This window comes from Peromyscus maniculatus, chromosome 8, assembly GCF_049852395.1.
Source record: "Peromyscus maniculatus bairdii isolate BWxNUB_F1_BW_parent chromosome 8, HU_Pman_BW_mat_3.1, whole genome shotgun sequence".
Classification (NCBI taxonomy): Eukaryota; Metazoa; Chordata; class Mammalia; order Rodentia; family Cricetidae; genus Peromyscus; species Peromyscus maniculatus.
The window spans coordinates 87,935,639-87,945,000 of record NC_134859.1 but is presented as its reverse complement, the minus strand read 5'-3'; the positions used below and the strand labels follow the sequence as shown (position 1 = coordinate 87,945,000).

Genomic DNA, 9,362 nt, shown 5'->3' with positions numbered 1-9,362 from the left:
TGAACTGACCAATAAGTCTTGCTGTTGAGTTTCATGCTTGAAGCGATGGAACACAGCACTGGGTTATATCCACTATTCTCCCCCACGCAATCTAGTAATTACTCTATTTCCACGTCGTATTTCCGGGTGTATGTCCAGACTCACGCAGAAATTGAAGTTCAGAGCAGTCAAGAGTCGCCCATGTTCTTTTTGATGTCCCCAGAAACCCAAATGCATATGTGGGGTGATACCCGGAGACCGCCTAACTGGCTGATTCCCACGTGGTAAGAGGCCCACAGTCTCGCCCCCACGTGGTGCCAAGGGCCGGGAAAAGGGAGAGCGGGCAGAAGCCAGCCGTATCAGGGCATTTAAAGTGTCTTGACGTCACGCACTGCCAGGAACTCAGCTGAGTTTTCAGCAGGACATTCCACTAATGTCTCCTCCCTCCCCCCGGACTTTTTTGTGAGCTGGGCCTCCGCTCTTCCCTCGATCGCGGAGGGAGGAGCACAAAACTCTCGGAACAGCCTGTACAGGGGGCGTGCCTAGACGCCTCTCGACTCCGCCTTCTCCCCTAGAGTCGCTTCTCATTGGTCGGTGGGCGGGGCCTCGGGAGTAGCGCTCTCGCTCCGAGGCCTCAGGGTGGCCTAGCCAGCTGGCCGTTCTTTAATTATGCACGGAGGCGTGTCTTGGCCAGTTGGGAGCTGGGTGGGGATTGGCTGGAGGGGCTGTAATTCAGCGGTTTCCGGAGCTGCAGTGTAGACTGGGAGGGGGAGCCTGGGGTTCCGACGTCGCGACGGAGGGAACGAGCCCTAACCGGATCGCTGAGGCACAACCGGTGCCCGGCTCGGTGTCGCCTGACCGCGTCGGCTAGGAGAGGCCAGGCGGCCCTCGGGAGCCCAGCTGCTCGCACCTGGAGCCAGCGCAGCCCGGCCAGTCGGGCCTCAGCCCGGGAGACAGGTGAAGGGGGTGCAGGGTGGGGCCACCTCCCCGACGGCATGCCAGCTGGGGACACCGCGGTGGCGGCTTCAGGGGCGCTTAGAGCTGTGAATGGACACTCAAGTGAGGCGGGAGGGTAGGAGGAGACACGGAGGGTCGCCCGGCAGGGACTGCTCCGCCGATGACAGGAGCCGGCCTGGGAAGGGAAGGGGCGCTGGAAGTTTCGAGGGGGAGATGCGGAGGGAGAGTGAGGAGTTCCGGGGGTAGAGCCGTGGGGCGAGGGCATTCTAGGCTGAGGGTGGCAGAAGTGAACTACGGCCCGCCAGTGCCTGCTCCCGGAGGCTAGGGACGGTCGGGCCACCAGAGCCGCTGTCACGCCGGCCCGGCGGTGATCACTGGGGTGGGGGCAGTTGGAAGGAGCCTCCTTCCCGCCCCCGTGCTGGGCCTGGCGGCTGGGTGCTGAGACACTTTCTCCGCCTTGCCCTGCTTCTGCTCCTTCAGTAGCCAGCTGTACCCTTTAGGAGGTGGGGACTAGTGCCCCCCCCCCCCAGCCTCTTGGGCTGGCTAGTTGTGGGTACGATTTTTTCATAAGAATCATATTTCCTATAGGAAATTGACAAACGTGTTCTTTCTAAATTCTCACCCACCACTTTCTATGTTAAACTATGCTCACTTTGGTTATTTTTTTTTTTTTTTAATTCAAAATAAATCCCTGGTCAAACCAGCTCTAAAGAGCAACAAAACCCTTTCCTCTTTGACATTGTTCTCTCATAAACACCTGGTAAACTCGACTAGACAATAAATAATTGAGCCATTGCGTTTACTGGATTGTGGTGTTGCTTAATTGCACAGGACAGAATGAGCCAATCAAGAGTGGGAGTTTTCTGTCTCAGAGCCAAGCTCTTGAGTAAATGCAGAAGATAGGGAAACAAAGACTGGTTGGCCTTGACTGAGCTCTGTGTAAACTTCACCTGTTGGGGTGTGTGGCTGTGAGTTAGTGAGTTAGCAAGTTCAGACAGTCACTAAAGTCACTTTTTCTCATACCTAGTTCACATCTCTCTGTCGTATCAATTGCTATGTGTGCTGATACAGTCAGTGGTTAGTCTTTTTTTTCTTATTCAAAATGTCTGTAGTCTATACCTGCTCTTTCCTCTATTGAAGGGCTTATTTATTCCGTGTATGCATTGTTAATGTTGGGCTGGCAGGTAAAGCATTGATTTGAATTTATCAAAATAATAAATCATCTCCACCTATGTGGAACTAGACTGTAGGTCTTGAGCCAGCCATTTTTTTCTTTTTATATGAAATAATGTCTATATTCCTTGAGGCAACATGTTTGTTTCATTAGTGTATGTGCCAGACCAGAACACTAGCAGAATTTTTTTTTTTAGATTTTATTTCTTATTTTATGTGTATGGGTGTTTTGCCTGTATGGATGTCTGTGCACCATGTGTGTCCAGTGCCCAAGGAGGCCAGAAGAGGACATCGACTCCTCTGGAAGCAGAGGTACAGGTAGATGACAACATATGGGTTCTGAGACTCGAACCCAGGGCTTTGGGAAGAGCCACTGGAAAGAAAATCTGGAATAATAATAATGAAAAAGTTGGAGTGGCTTGTTCTTCGTCTGTTAGCACACTCACCACAAAGAACCATTAGCAGATTCATGAATCTTTTATTTTATCTGTAGTTCATTGGGGACGAATAACCACTTAGAAATAATCCACAGCCGTGAGGACCTTCAAAGGGCCTGTGAGGTAGTTTGTTCACAGAATGTTAACCTCATTTTGTAGATAAGGAAATTGAGGCCAAAAGGACAAGACACTTGCCTAAGGCATAGTGTGTCATAGTGGACATGCTTAGTGACCGCCAGCAAACTTACTGGTCTGTGTCTTTTTTTTTTTTTTTTTGAGACAGGCTTTCTCTGTATAGCCCTGGCTGTCCTGGAACTCGCTCAGTAGACAAGGCTGGCCTGAAACTCAGAGATCTGCCTGCCTCTGCCTTCAGAGTGCTGGGAGTAAAGGTGTGGGCCACCACCACCTGGCCCTGTTCTGTGTCTTACTTGGGAAGTAATTTTTTTTCTTGTTAGGATAATTTACTATCAAACTTCAGCTATTTACTAATGGAGATGTTTAGGCAATTTTAGGCAAAGGGTAGCTGTGGCTTCAGTGTCATTTAAGCCAGAGAGCCTTGTGGTCAGTAGCCATTTCTGTCTGCAGAAAGTTCCTTTTCTTTTGACTTCTGTATGTCTTTTGTGTGTGTGTGTGTGTGTGTGTGTGTGTGTGTGTGTGTGTGTGTGTGTGTGTGTGTGTGTGTGGCTTCTGTATGTCTTGACGTTCAAATGTGAGAAGGGCAGAGGTGGTGAACACCATTCTAGATGCCCAACCCAGCAGCCTTTTACTGATGTTTTCTGAGAGATGGCGTATAACGCGGTGGATATGAACTCTCTTTGTGGAAACTGCCTAGGAAAGTAGGATATGTCTGGTTTGCAGAGTCTGCAGTCTATTGGGGCAACTTGATGAATGCTTTATCATCTAATACAGCCAGTGTCATCAAAGAGAGTAAGACATCACACCAGTGTCTCCCTTCCGGCCTTTCCCTCCCCCTCCCTTGCCTCCTCTCCCTTTCTGTTGGGATGGAACCCATCTTGCTAAGCAAGTGCTCTAACCACAGAACATTTTTTATGTCATTTGTATTTTAAAGTTCTAGCCAAACTTTAGGGTCTTTTTAAAAAACTCATCTAAAGAGTACTTGAGGGACAACCCCAAATCTTGAAGAATTCCAGGTGTTGTGGCTCAGCCCCTATGAGATACCATAGGATGACATTGCCTTGCTGTCTTTGGTGGCGAAAAGAATGTCCTGGTTGGGAGCCTTGGCTTGCTGTGGTGCAGATAGTTGGGATGACCAGATAGGTGTATTTGGTGGCAAATTCTTTTCAAGAAACCCTGTTTCAAGAAAAACCACTCCCTCAGAGGCAGAAGAAATGCAGCAGGTTTGAGGCTAGCTGGGTCTACAAACTGAGTCCTAGGACAGCCAGGGCTATGCAGAGAACCCGGTGCCGATGAACCAAACCAGATCAAAACAACAGTAGCAAAAAGCCAAAGCTGGGCAAGATCCAAGGAGCATGAATATTCAAAATCTCACCCCAGTTTTTATGCAACTGAAGTGGTGGGTAATAGTTTGTTTTGTTTTGCTTTTTGCCCCCATGGAGATCAGGGTCAGGGCATGCGCTTAGTGTAGACTAAGGACTGGAGCTCAAGACTAAGCTACAGAGGCAAAGAAATCTAGGTTTGGATCCTGGATTGGCTGCTTCCGGGTCAGAATCTGAGCCTCAGTTTTCTTATCTGTTTATAAAAAAAGATGAGAGATGAGCTAGTGGCACATGCCTATAGTCCCAGCAGTTAGGAGGCTGAGGCAGGAGCATCTTGAGTCCAGGGTCAGCTTGAGCTGTCCAGGGAGACTGTCTCAAAACGAAGCACATTCATTAAGATGTTTACAGCATGCTGGTCCATAGCAAGCGCCTGAGTATCTAAGGTCTTAATAAGGGTCCAAGAAAAGAGAGGTTCATTCTCTTCAGGGGTGAGAGGGTACAGGAGGGCTTGTTACGGGAGCACCTGAGCGCCTGCGGGATGAATGAACAGTTACTGCAGGAGCAGCAAACAGTTGTCGTCAAGGTGGAAGGAGCATGGCTGGGGAGAGCTTAAGATAGCCCTGTGTGTTCAGGGCTGTAAGTGGAAACTCTTAATTTAGGAGAAGGAAACAGAGGGAGGAGGCCACAGAGCCGCATCTCTTACTCGTTTGCTTCTGTTCGTAACTGCCTTGAAATGTCCTTCAAATAAGTTGTATTCTTTTCATAAAAGTAATATATGCTGTTGTAAAAAGCTAAACTTGCTTTCCTGTTTAATAGTGTAATGTGTGTTTCTCCAGACACTTTCTTAGTTTACCTGTTTATCTTGGATCTATTTATTAAAAATCATTTTAACAGCTCAACAGAATAATATGGAAGGCAAGTCTACCCCAGGAGAAAATGATGTTCAGACTTTGGTTTTCCTTCCTGCTAGCTCTGTCTATGGTAATGAATGACTTTACTAACCACTGAACAATTTGCCTGACCTTTGACCTTTTAATTGCATCAGTGAAGAAACTCACATTTTAAGCTCTCCTAAGGTAACCATCACAATGTCAAGTGCTTGGGTAATGTGCTTGAGGGTTTCGAGGTATAGTTGGGATGGCATTTTAAAGAACTGCTGTGAGGTCAGGCTCCCTCTTTGTTCTTAGGCTGGTTGCTTTAACTGCTCTAGTTTCAGTTTCTTTGTCCACAAACTGCCCACTAGGCCCACTCACAGAGTAGTTGTGAAGACTAAAAGAGATACTTTGTTATAAGGTGTTTTGCATAGTGCCTAGAACATACCTAATATTCAATATTATTAATTATTATTATTAAAATCTGCAGTCTCTCTCTAGCTACAAAGTCGGGCAAGTTATGATTCATGGTACCATTAGTGACCAAAGGAAAGAAAGAGTAATTGGGAGATTTTGACCTACTGAGAAAAAAACTAAATGAATAGGGACGGGGGATTTACACTGTGGTAGAGGAGACGGAGGTTTTCACATAAAGATGTAGACATGGCAAACTGTAAATTCCTGTTACCCAGAGGTCCTGATGGTAAGCCTCTTCGCATCTTCAAAGATCTATGATTACACTCCATTTATTTTAAGTAATAGTCAACACATTAGAAGTTGATCACCGCTCAGTAATAAGTCCCTTGAAGTTTCTCATGCCATCAGAAGTACAGCCACAGGCTGGGAACGTGGCTGATCTGGTAGAATGCTTCTCTCATGCATAAAGCCATGGCTCCCATCCCAGGACTGTGTAGACCTGACATAGTGGCACTGTCCTATAAAATCCCAGCACTTGGGAAGTGGAGACAAGATCAGAGTTGGAGGTCATCTTGGACTACAGTGGGAGTGTGAGGCCAGCCTGGGTTATATGAGAGAGACACTGTCTTGAGAAATGGGTGGTGGTGGGTGAGTGTTGCTGGTGGTGTGGCTCAGTGGGTAAAGGCGCCACCAAGCCTGACCACCTGAGTTTGATTCCTAGAACCTATGTGGTGGAAGTTGAGAACTGAGCCATAAGCTGTCCCCTAAAGTCCCTATCTGTAACATGGTGTGTGAGTGCACACACGTACACACTCCTGTGACCCCAGCAATGCTGAAGGCTGAGGCAGGAAGACTTGAGTGTTTGAGACCAGCCTGGAATGTGCTGCCTTTCTGTCTCAGATGTTTGAAAAAAGGGCCAGAGGTATAGCTCAATGGTGGAGGACATGCTTGCCCTGCACAGAGCTTTGGAGTCAGTCTCCAGTACCATGCAAAATTTGAAAATTTTAATTTATTTTGTTTTAATTGACTTATTTGGAGACAGGGTTTCAGTATGTAGCTCTGGTGGTGGCTGTCCTGGAACTCGCTCTGTAGACCAAGCTGGCATCAAACTCACAGAGGTCTGCCTGCCTCTGCCTCCCTATTGAATAGTTGAAGGGTAGAGGGATGATTAGGGTTGAATTTGTTTTAGGAAGAAGCTAACAGGAGGAGTCCCGTTTTGAATTAGGTAAGGAAAATGGGTCAGCTTTTACATTTTCTTTGATATTTATGTTGTAGAAAGCCATGAAGATCCTGCTTCAGCCTCCTGAGTAGCTGGGACTGCAGGCAGGAGCCACCACATCAGTTAGTGCAGAACTTGGTTTGCGGGAGGGAAATGGGAGGAGGCACCCAGGTAAATACCTCATGAATGACCCTCATGAAGTTGATTTGCGTGTGCCCTGCAGCTGGTACTTCTCCCTTAACATCTGTACATGTGTGGACAAGCGTGTGTGAGGGTGTGTGTATGGATGTGCAGATGTTCACAGACGTCCTTCGCCGGACAAGTAAAGCTTTATTTTTCTATTACTGTAACTTCTCTTTGAATGCTAAGTAGCGTTCAGAACGGTGTTACAGATAAGGAGGACTTGGCTCCTGTGTGGATGAACCAAATTCATTCACCTCTTTAATTTGGGTTTGGAGAAGACAGGAAAGAACCGGCAGCCCATCCAACCCATCGGCCCCATGTGGGGCAGGAAGAAGCCAGCCACGCTTGAAAGAGAAAGTAAAACGTCTCATAAATAATGGCTTCCCTATTGTGGGGGAGGGGTACGAATTATTAGGGGGATGTTTAGGTAGTTTTTGTAGACGCCATTTCTGAAAACTGATTGGGATTAGGGAAGCAAAACCCTGCCCCCGCCGTGTGTCACCTGCTTTCCCGATGGGTGATTGATTTGATGAGTTTGTGGTGTCCCAACCTCCTGTTCTCGGTATGAGAGTCTGGACCCAGCACCAGCTTAGGTGAACCTTCCTAAAATGCGTGTTTTCCCACATCTTACCTAATGCTAATTTTGTTGCTTTTAGCTAGCTCTTCTCCCCCCCCCCCCATTTAAATGCATTAGACTTTTCCTTTTTCTTCCCCTCCCACCTCCACGCAATCCCCAAAACCTCAAAACCCAAATGCAAGCTGTGTAATTACCTTTCCTGTAAACCAAACAATGTGAGTTATCATTAAAATAGTTAGCCTTTGAATTTTTTTTCCTGCTTGTGGTTTAGACACAATAAATATTTAATGTAAGGCTGACTTTCCTTGGCAAATCAGTTTTGCTGTGGTCTTCTTTTTGTCAAGGTGTTTAGGAAAAACAAATTCTTTCACATTAATCAAAATGAACTCATGCATAAAAAGGGTGAGATAATTAAAGCATTCTGTAGCATACATCCATATAAATATACATTGTGTAGTATATTTTGTTTTAATAGGTTTCACTCTAGCCTAAAGAACTCTCAGCATTACCCTACATTAGCCTCTTTAATGTGTATTCCTAATTACGTGGGAAAAAAAAAAATCCAGTGTGACTTCCTTCATCAGGGCAGGCTCTGTACAGGAGACTGATGGGGAGTGTTCTCAGTGTGGGACTTTCAAGCCCTAATGACTGTATTGAAGATTCTCAGGGTCGTGGAGCCATCAAGAGATTCCTTTCTCACATGAGCTGTGGTTCAGAGTGTCTGTAGAGTGGACACCGCACATGTGCCAGGCTGGGAGGGATTGGGAATGCTGTGAGCTAAAGCTGTTCTAAAAGCTAACTGGTGGGCCACACCTGTAATCCTTGTACTTGGCGGGCACAAACAGGAGGATCTTGGTGAGTTTGAGCATCTGGGCTGCAGAACAAGTGCCAGCTAGCCAGGGCTACAGAATGAGAGCCTATCTCAAAATGCCAACTGTGAGTAAATGAATAAATGTCAATCCCTCTATATTCTTTTTAAAGAGCTACTTTCAAAGTAAAGCTTGTTCATTAAAAAGTGATTGCTTTTTTCTGCAGAAGTGTTCTGTAGGGGTTTGGGGTGCAGCCTGGTCCAGTACATGCCTAAGCTGGGCAAAGCCCTCAAAGAATGACAGCTGGGGTGTGGTAGACACTGTCTCAAAATGAGAGAAGTTATTTGTCTAAGAGAAAAAAACTGGCAATGTTTTTTTGCAATTTGTAAAATTTGAACTTTAAAAAAAGAGAAAAAAATTGAGCTTAGGAGTAAAAATTAAAATTGAGAAAACTCACACCTGATATTAATGAATGTAACTCTTAAGTGTTAACAAATGCAATTTTATTTTTCATGATGGAGAATAAAATGTACCAGCATTTGGAAGGTTTGTAAATCTTAAAACTAATGTTTTCTAAGTGACTAGTGTATGTTACAAAAACACATGGGGGACATTCTATGGAAAATACAAGATGGAGTGGATATTAATGTAGCTGCAAATGTCCCCAGAGTCCACACCTGCCTGCCAATTTTTTGAGTAGCATTAAAGGCTCCAAATTACCTTGAGAGATTGTATAAAAACATCTTCTCTTTGCTATTTGCCATATCTTGGTGAAGCCAGCTTTCATTGGAGTATTTCCACCAAAACAACATCTGTGCAAGCGGTTATGAGACTCCAATCGCTCCTTCCCTTCTTGGATCTCATGTATCCTAGGCTGGATTCATACTTGCTTGCTGTGTACTAGCCCAGGTTAGCCTTGAACACCTAATTTTTCTGCCTCTACCTCTCAAGTGTTGGGATCACAGGCTTGAGGTAGCACATCCAGCCTTAACACTTTAATATTGAACCAGAAATTAGATCTCTAAAACTTTCTTTTTAAATAAATGCATTATTTATTATTATGATTCTCTCTCTGTGTGTGTGTAGTGTGTGTGTGTGTGTGTGTGTGTGTGTGTGTGTAGTGTGTGTGTCTGTGTGTGTGTGTGATGTGCCTATGTAGGCATGTGTGTCGAGATCAGAGAGCAATTTTGTGCAGGCTGTCCTCTCCTTCCGCTTTTATGCAGGTTCTGGGGATGGAACTTGGGTCACCAGACATGTGCAGCAAGCGCCTTTCCCTGTCGAG

At 45.9% G+C, this 9,362-nt stretch overlaps 1 protein-coding gene across 4 annotated transcripts in view; it reads left to right on the top strand.

Moving 5' to 3' along the window:
* Positions 1–496: 496 nt before the first annotated feature.
* Positions 497–9,362, top strand: part of Stat3 (signal transducer and activator of transcription 3) — a 54,865-nt gene continuing 45,999 nt past the window's right edge. Inside the window, exon 1 of one of the 4 annotated variants that reach the window (XM_006992903.4) lies at positions 497–936. The gene's annotated coding sequence lies outside the window, so the exon portion shown is untranslated. The remainder of the gene's footprint in view (positions 937–9,362) is intronic. The other 3 variants (XM_006992902.3, XM_006992904.4, XM_015986451.3) reach the window with 3 other exon arrangements.